Here is a 9,605-nt window from a genome sequence, read left to right on the forward strand (position 1 = left end):
AGAGAGCCAAGAATAGACCTTTGGGGATAATCATCAACTCTGGGAATTGGGTGGCTTGTGTACATGCATTGGGTTGAACTCAGTCACAAACAATCTGAGCAGGATGTGGGGTAGATTTGATAGCATCCCCACGCCATGAACAGACTTAGAAACACAGGATGCAAACAAAACCTCTGACCAAACAATTACTGAATGATCGAACTATTCTTATAAGTTAATTCAAAAATTCAGAGTGAAATGCAAGTTCACCCTATCCTTTGCAGTTTAGAAGATTGAGTGCATGCTCAAGCCTAAACCTTTCTTCAGGGTGACCAGAGGGGATACCTCCAAGATAATGATCTGTGGCTGAAACTGGGGGCAAAACAAGCCACACATATCTAACAGGAAATGGGATCATCTAAATGACTAAAAGGACTTAAGTAAGGTAAATGACTTTTATCTTTGTAAAATGCAGCTTCTGCCAACTCAGGGAAGACCCACAGGTAGCCTGACTAAAAAGATAAAAGCAAGAAAAATGATCTGAAAAGGGACATCACAGGCTTCAAAATGGAGGAAAAAGTGATTTCACAGAATCAGTTTTGCAAAATCACTACACAAAAAAATGACTAAGCAAACAACCACAAAACAACCTCTGGGAAGGTGGAATTTGTACTCACAGTTGCTACACTATACTATCTAGACTGTCTTCTTTTCACCAAAAAAAATTACAAGGCATGCAAATAAACCACAACAGAAAGTATGACACATATAGAGAGAAGAAAGCAGCGATAGAAACTGCCTATGAGGGGCAGAGTGTCATTCCTATGAGGGACAGAGATACACCAGATGGTGTATCAGAATGAAAGACTTCAAAGTAGCTGTCATGAACAGGTTCCAAAACTGCTTTTATTTTTAAAGGGAAATATAAATATTATTAAATAGAGTATCAATGAAGATATTTAAATTATTACAAATAACAGAATGGAAATTCTTCAGTTGAAAACCATGATGACCAAAATGAAACACTTATGAGAAAATTAACAATCATTTCCAACAAGAGGAAAAAAGAATAAGATAAATTTGAAGAAAGATAAATAGACATTATGAGGAACTAATAGAAGAAAGAATGATGAAAAAATTATAATGTTTAAAGGAAATGTGAGACCCTAGTAACTGGAAAACATATGTGTAACTGGACCAGAAAAAGAAGAGAGACAAAAAGAAAAAGAAATATTTGAGGAAATACTGACTGAAACCTTTCCAGATCTGATGAAAAGGTCAGTGTGCTCACTGATTCACTGAGGAAGCTCAGTGAACTCTATAGAAGAAAAACACAAAAAGTTATACACTCAAGGGCATAATAGTTAAAATATTAAAAGGGAAAGGAGGGGTGTCTGGGTGGCTCAGTCAGTTAACAGTCCAACTCTTGGTTTCCACTCAGGTCACAATCTCATGGTTCGTGAGTTTGAGCCCCACATTGCTGACAGCATGGAGCTTGCTTGGGATTCTCTCTCTCTCTCCCTCTCTCTCTGCCCCTTCCCTGCTCTTGCTATGTCTTTCTCTCTCGCTCTTAAAATAAATAAATAAACTTAAAAAATAATTTTAGAAAAGTTAAAAGCAAAGAGAAAATCTTGAAAACAGCAAGAAAAAAACTAGTCATTATTTATAGGGGAGCTCAATAAGAAATGAGCTGACTTATCATCAAAAACAACAAATTCCAAGAAGCAATTAGACAATCCAACTTACAACTGCACCAAAAACCATAAGATACATAGCAATAAACCTAACCAAAGGGTAAAAATCTGTACTTTGAAAATTATAAAACACTGATGAAAAAAATTGAGGATGACACAGGAAATAGAAAAACATCCCATACTGATGGAGTGGAAGAAGACATATTGTTAAAATGTCTGTTACCCAAAGCAATCTACACATTTAATGCAATCCCTGTCCAAATGCCACCAGCATTTTTGACAGATCTGGAACAAACAATCTAAAAATTTGTATGGAACCACACAAGACTACAAATAGCCAAAGTAATCTTGAAGAAGAAAAAGCATCACGATTCTGGACTCCAAGTTATGACACAAAGTTGTAGTGGTCAAGACAGTAGGGTACTGGCACAAAGACAGACACATAGATCCATGCAACAGAATAGAAAACTCAGAAATGAAGCCACAATTATATGGCCAGTTAATCTTCAACAAAGCAGGGAGGAATATGCAGTGGAAATAAGACAGTCTCTTCAACAGATGATACTGGGAAAACTGAACACCAACATGCAGAAGAATGAAACTGGACCACTTTCTTACACCGTACATAAAAATAAATTCAAAATAGATTAAAGATGTAAATGTGATACTGGAAACCATCAAAATTCTAGAGAACAACACAGGTAGAAACCTTTTTGACATTGGCTGCAGCAATTAGACATGTCTCTGGAAGCAACGGAAACAAAAGCAAAAATGAACTATTTGGACCTCATCATGATAAAAAACTTCTGCACAGCAAAGAAATAATCAGCAAAACTAAAAGGCAGTCTACAGAATGGGAGAAGATATTTGCAAATGACATATGTCATAAAGGGTAGTATCCAAAATATATAAAGAATTTAAAAATTCAACACCAACCCCCCCCAATAATCCAGTTAAAAATGGGCAGAAGACATGAACAGACATTTTTCTAAAGAAAATATACAGATTGCTAATAGACACATGAAAAGATGTTCAACATCACTCATCCTCACAGAAATACAAATCACAACTACAAGGAGACATCACCTCACACCAGTCAGAAAGGCTAAAAGTAACAACACAGGAAACAACAGGTGTTGGTTGGTAAGGATGTGGAGAAAAGAGAACCGTCTTACACTATTGTTGGAAATGCAAACTGGTGCAGTCACTCTGGAGAACAGTATGGAGGTTCCTCAAGAAACTAAAAACAGAACTACATTCTGATCCAGCAATTGCACTATTAGGTACTTATACAATGATACAAAAATACTAATTCGAAGGGACACATGCATGTCAATATTTATGGAAGCATTATCAACAATAGCCAAATTATGAAAAGAGCCCAAATGTCCTTTGACTGATGAATGGATATTGGATAGAGAAGATATGGTGTGTGTGTGTGTGTGTGTGTGTGTGTGTATTTTATTATGTTATAGGTCCAACAGTACAATTACATAATACTGTTTTAGAAAATTGTTTTTTTTACATCAGTAAAGAAAAAAAAGGAGAAGAAATGTAATTATATATTTTGTAATTACCTACATAATTACCCTTAACAGAACTCATTGTTTTATATTTCATTCTGATGTCATTTGCTTTCACCTTGAAGAATTCCTTTAGAATCTCCTGTAAGATATGTCTCTTATATATACATATATATATACATATACATAAACATTACTTGGAGACATATCTTACCAGAAATTCTAAAGGAAATTCTTCAGGGTGAAAGCAAGTGACATCAGAATGAAATATAAAACAATGATATATGTATATGTATATACGTGTGTGTGTGTGTGTGTGTGTGTGTGTGTGTGCGCGTGCGCACGCAATGGAATATTATGCAGTCATCAAAAAGAATGAAATCTTGCCATTTGCAATGACATGGATGGAACTAGAGAGTATTATGCTAAGCTAAATAAGTCAGAGAAAGACAAGTACTATATGATTTCACTCATATGTGGAATTTGAGAAACAAAACAAATGAACATGGGGGGAAAAAGAGAGACAAACCAAGACACAGACTTAACTATAGAGAACAATTTGATGGTTACTGGAGGGGACGTGGGCGGGGGGATGGATTAAATAGGTGATGGACGTTAAGGAGGGCACTTGTTGTGATAAGCACTGGGTGTTGTATATAACAGATGAATCAGTAAATTCTACACCTGAAACTAATATTACACTGTATGGTAAGTAACTGAAACTTAAATATAAAAACTTGGAGAAAAAAAAAGAAGTAACAGAACATATTCAAATAGATGAAAGAAAAAACCAAAACAAAAAACTGTCAGTTGAGATTCTGTTATCTATCTTACACTAATTACAAGTAATTTTCCAAAATTATGGTAAATGAAGACATTTCCAGTTAAATGAAAACAGAATTCATTGCTTGGAGACATATCTTACAAGAAATTCTAAAGGAAAATCTTCAAGGTGAAAGAAAGTGATATCAGAATGAAATACAAAACAATGAGTTCTGTTAAAGATAATTATGTAGGTAATTACAAAATATATAATTACATTTCTTCCCCCTTTTTTCTCTTTACTGATGTAAAAAGCAGTTGTCTAAAACAATATCATGTAATTGTGCTGCTGGACCCATAACATATTGAAAGGTAATATATTTGACAATTACAACACAGAAAAGGTGGGTGAGAAAAGCTGTATTGGTGTAAACAAATGACACCAATTAGCAACAAATCTGCAAGAAATGAAGAGAAAAAACCAATAGCAAATAAAAATGTTATTATAAAACAAACTTTGTATGTATATATTTACTGTCTTCTCTTAGCTTCTTTAAAATACATAAGATGTATAGTATAAAATAATAACTGTAACTATGGATTGTTGGACTTAAAGCAAATATAGAGATAATATGTATACAAATAATAACATAAAAAGTGGAGGAGGGAATGAGCAATACAGGAGGGTAGTTTCTATATCCTCATTGGAACTAAATCTAAAAGCTGGAGTCCAGTAAGTTAAGATTTATATTGTAAGCCCTAGTACAACCACAAAGAAAATAACTCAAGAGATAACTTAAAATTATTAATTAAATTAAAATTTTACACAACACAATATTCATTTAATGTAAAAGGAGTCAGGAAAGAGTAAATGGAAGAATTAAAAGATAATAGCTATATGGAAAGCAACAAACTAAGTGAAAGATACAAATCAAACCTTATCAGCAATAACACAGGAATGAAGTAACATTCAAAAGTCAAAAATTGTCAGATAAAATAACAAGATTCAACTATAGCCTTTCTACAGGAGACATATTTGAGATTTAAATATGCAAATAGGTTGAAAGTTTAATGGTGCAGAGGAAATACCATGCAAACAACATTAAAAGAACTCGAGACTGCCCTAATATTAAACAACATAGTTATTTATTTTTTTATTATTATTTTTTAAGTTTATTTATTTTGAGAGAGAGCAAGAGAGAGAGAGAGAGCAGGAGCAGGGGAGGGGCAGAGAAATAGGGAGAAAGAGAATCCCAAGCAGGCTCTATGCTGTCAGGGAGGAGCCCAACATGGAGCTTGAACCCACGAACCCTGAGATCATGACCTGAGCCAACCGACTGAGCCACCCAGATACCCCAGACACAGACAACATAGTTTTCTAAAGCAAAAATGTTACTAAAGGGATATTTCATAATGATAAAGGATCAATCTATATTTTCTATCTACCTGGATGTTGAAGAGAAAACCTGGGACTAACATTCCCTTTCCTTTTTCATTCATTGAAGTTGCTCTCTCAAACATTAACTACAATGATTATAATTCCAAATACTCTCATGACCTTTTCCACTTTACTCCGTTTACGTTGCCTTCCATGACATAAACTTTTTGAATCTTGATTGCCTCAATAGGCAGCAAATAGTTTCTTGTGGTTTTAATTTGCATTTCTGTCATAGCTAATGCAACAGACTGAATGTTTATGCTGCTCACCTCCATACTCATATGTTGAAGTTTAAAACCCAGTGCAATGGTATTTGGGGGTAGGGCTTTTGAAGGATGAATATCCGAATAAAGGAGACCCCAGAGAGATCTCTTGTGCCTGACCATGTGTGGTTACAGTGCAAAGAGAGCCACTGGACACAAAATCTGTTGGTATCATCTCTTGGTACTTTCCAGACTGCAGAACTGGAAGAAAACAAAATTCTGTTGCTTGCTGGCTACGCAGTCCATATTTTTGTTATAGTAGCCTGGATGGATCAAGGCAGGTTATTAGTTTAATTTTGTCTAACAGTTTTGGGAAGTGTCTGATCAAGCCTTTGGCCCCACCCACCCCCACTTTGTTTTTGGCTTTTATATTTTTTTCCTTCTTTTTTGTGTTAAATTTACTGATATGTTACATTCTAGATTCAACTGCATTGTTACATACACGTGTAAAATACATGTTTTGTGACTGTTTTCTGTTGGGGATCAATATCTAATTTTTTATGGTGTTGCTTTATTTAAAAAATTTTTTTGATTTACATAAAATCAAACTAATCATTCAAAACTTGTTTTTGTCTTCTTTTAGAAATATTTGCTTGTCTAGAGGTCAAAGAGTTAGTCTCTTATGTTTTCTTCAAGGAGTTTCAGACTTCTGCATTTCACATTTAAGCATTTCTCACAACCCACACTAATTTTATGTATGATAATATGAGGTAGGGTTCAAGTTTCATTTTTTCCATTGTGGATTTTCAGTTGTTCTTTGCACAATTTATTAAAAATGTATTCTTTCCTGCCTTGAATTGCTTTGATAGCTCTATAAAAAATAAATTGGCTATATGTATGAATATATTTCCTGACTCTCTACTTTTTCCATTGGTACATTCATCTTTCCTATTACCAATATAACACTTTCTTAATTATATAGCTTTATAGTAAGTCTTGAAATCAGGTAATGGATGTCTTCCAAGTTTTTTTATTCATTTTTTTAAAATATTATTTTGGTTAAATTTTCCTTTCCATTCCTTAAATAAAATTAAAGCCAGTCTGTCAGTTTCTAAAAGAAAATCATAAAAACTGTTGGAATCTGTTGATTAAATTGAATATATAGGCTAATGCATACATGTGATATTTAAAAAAATATCAAATCTTCTAATTTAGAATATCTCTTCATTTGTAAAAATAACCTTTCAAAAATTTTTTATACTTTTTAGTGTAGAAGCCTTGCCAATTTGTACATTGTGAGATATATATATATATATATATATATATATATATATATATATAATAGGTTTTTGTCTTTTCCACAGAGTCATGTAGATGGAATCATAATAGTATGGAGCCTTTTTAGACTGGCTTCTTTTACTTAGCAATATACAGGTCTGTTTATGGCTTGCTAGCTCATTTATTTTTAGCACTGAATAACATTCCAGTGTCTAGATGTACCATATTTATCCATTTACCCTTTGAAAAACATCTTGATTTCCTGTGATTTTTGACAATTATAAACAAAGCTGTTACAAACATCTCTTCTTAGGTTTTTGTGGGGACACAAGTTTCAACTTTTTTGAGTAACAATAAGGAGTGTGATTGCTAGATCATGTGGTAAGAGCATGTTTAGTTTTGTAAGACACCACTAAAGCATCTTCCAAAATGTCCATACCATTTTGCATTCCCACCATCAATGGATGAGAGTTCTGTTGCTCTATTCGGTGTTGTCAGTGTTCTGGATTTTGGCTCTTCTAATAAGTGTGCAGTGGTATCTCACTGTTTTAATTTGCATTTCCCCGAATGGCATATGGTGTGAAATACATTTTCATATGCTTATTTAGAATCTGTGTATCATCTTTGGTAAAAGTGTCTGTTAGTCTTTGGCCTATTTTTTTAATTGGAGTATTAGTTTTCTTATTGTTTAGTTTTAAGAGTTCTTTGTAAATTTTGGATAACAGTGCTTTTGCAGATTTGTCTTTTACAAATATTCTCCCCCAGTCTGTGGGTTTTCTTCTATTTCTCTTGATAGTGTCTTTCACAGAGTCAAAGTTTTTAATTGTAAACAACTTATCCATTACTTCTTCCATGGATCATAACGTTGGTGTTGTATGTTAAAAGGCATCACCATACCTGAGATTACGTAGGTTTTCTTCAATGCTATCTTCTAGGAGTATATTTTATAGATTGGCCGTTTACACTCAGGTCTGAGATCTATATCGTGAAGGGTGTTAAGTTCTGTGTTTAGATTCATTACTCTGCCTGTAGGTGTCTAGTCATCCCACGCCACTTATTAAAAACAACAACAGCAACAACATCGGCAAAAAACTATCTCTGTTCCATTGCTTTACCTTTTTATCTTTTGTCAAAGATCAGTTAACTATATTTATGTGGGTCTATTCTGGACTCTCTATTCTCTTCCCTTGATCCTTCTATATACTCTTTCCTTTTTTACATTAAGAACCTCAAGTGGGCATTTTATTAAACAAATACAAATTTGAAATGTTTATGGTAAAATATATCAATATCGAACAAAAATGTGTGTAAACAGTGATTCTACAACTGGGAAGACACCTCAGTTTTATTAATTTTGGTGGTATCTTCTCAACCATGTCTAACTTTTAGAATCTTCTTTCTTAAGCATGGCAGGGAAAATATACCTTCACATAACAGGACAACAATTGGAAGGAAAACAGCTGTCATAAAATTTGGAGGTGTATACCATACACATTGTTTTATTTATTTCAGGAACAAATCAATGCATGTATTGTGCCCAGCAGAAGGGCAACAAGTCCTAGTGTGCTCTGAACATAGTGAAATTCCCTCCACGTCAAAGAGTTGCTCACAGAAGGATAGACGTCACAGCTAACAGAGCCAGTATTGCAAGTGCTGTCACTCCCAGAGACACATAAATTTCCACTCTGCAAACCTCAGGCTCAATTGAGGCATCATCTTTATTTTGTTGGACCTGTTGACACGCCCAGTTGAGCCTCTTGTATCTGTGGGATAGCCTCATTGGACAGGATAGACATACATGGTTTGCAGTACAGCAAAAATGAAACTGAGAAGCCCAAATTGTTTTATTGTTAACTTCCATCTACCCAACCAATGTGGAAATTTCTTAAATTTGATTCCATTATGAAGCTGTACAACAGCTGCTATCACACCTGGCAAATAAACCAGAACTAAGAGGGTGATGAAAACCATTGGCAAGACTTTGTTGATGACCAGGATTGAAATTTTATAAAATACTGTTGATGGAAAGTTACAAAGAGTGAGTTATTTCCCTCAAAGAATATAAAGAAAAGTCAGAGAGAATGCAATAGTAGCAATTTAATTGGCATGCAGCACTTTGGAAAGAGTTCTTGTTTGTGCCCAAGCTTGGGGGGTGGGGCAATCAAATTTATCAAAATGGGTTGTTTGGTGCATGTGCAAAGGTACAGGTCTTTTCAGGATGCTGGTCTCTCCCAAGTCCTTATTCAAATAATCATCTTCTTCTAGATACCTCCTAGGCTTCATTGTCAAAGTTCTTCATTCATAATGTTTTGTCTGCTCTCCATTAACTGTGTAAACAGAACTGGTTCATCCACCTGCTTCTCAGCCCAACCAGATGGTAAGTTGTAGTGCAGTTACTGTGGGGAGGTAGCAGCCCCACACCTATCTGTATACTCTTTCATTGAAACCACACAGTCTTGATTTACTATAACTTTACAGCAAGTCATGAAGTCAGGTAGCGTCAGTTCTCCAACTTTGTTCTTCTCCTTCAGTACTTCCAGACTTCAGTACTGTGTCTTTTGCCTCCTTGAAAACTCTATAATCAGTTTGTCTACACACACACACACACACACACACACACACACACACACAAACAGATACTTTTCTGAGATTTGGATTTTTAGATCTGGACTGTATCTTTTTTATTTCATTTTATTTTACTTTTTTTTTTTTTTTGGACTGTATCTTT

General features: G+C 34.5%; 1 pseudogene; it reads right to left on the reverse strand.

Moving 5' to 3' along the window:
• Positions 1-8,197: 8,197 nt before the first annotated feature.
• LOC132682786 (STEAP1 protein pseudogene) lies at positions 8,198-9,201 on the reverse strand (annotated as a pseudogene).
• Between the last annotated feature and the right edge of the window lie 404 nt (positions 9,202-9,605).

This window comes from Panthera onca, chromosome C2 (genome assembly GCF_046562875.1).
Source record: "Panthera onca isolate mPanOnc1 chromosome C2, mPanOnc1 haplotype 2, whole genome shotgun sequence".
In the NCBI taxonomy this organism is placed as follows: domain Eukaryota; kingdom Metazoa; phylum Chordata; class Mammalia; order Carnivora; family Felidae; genus Panthera; species Panthera onca.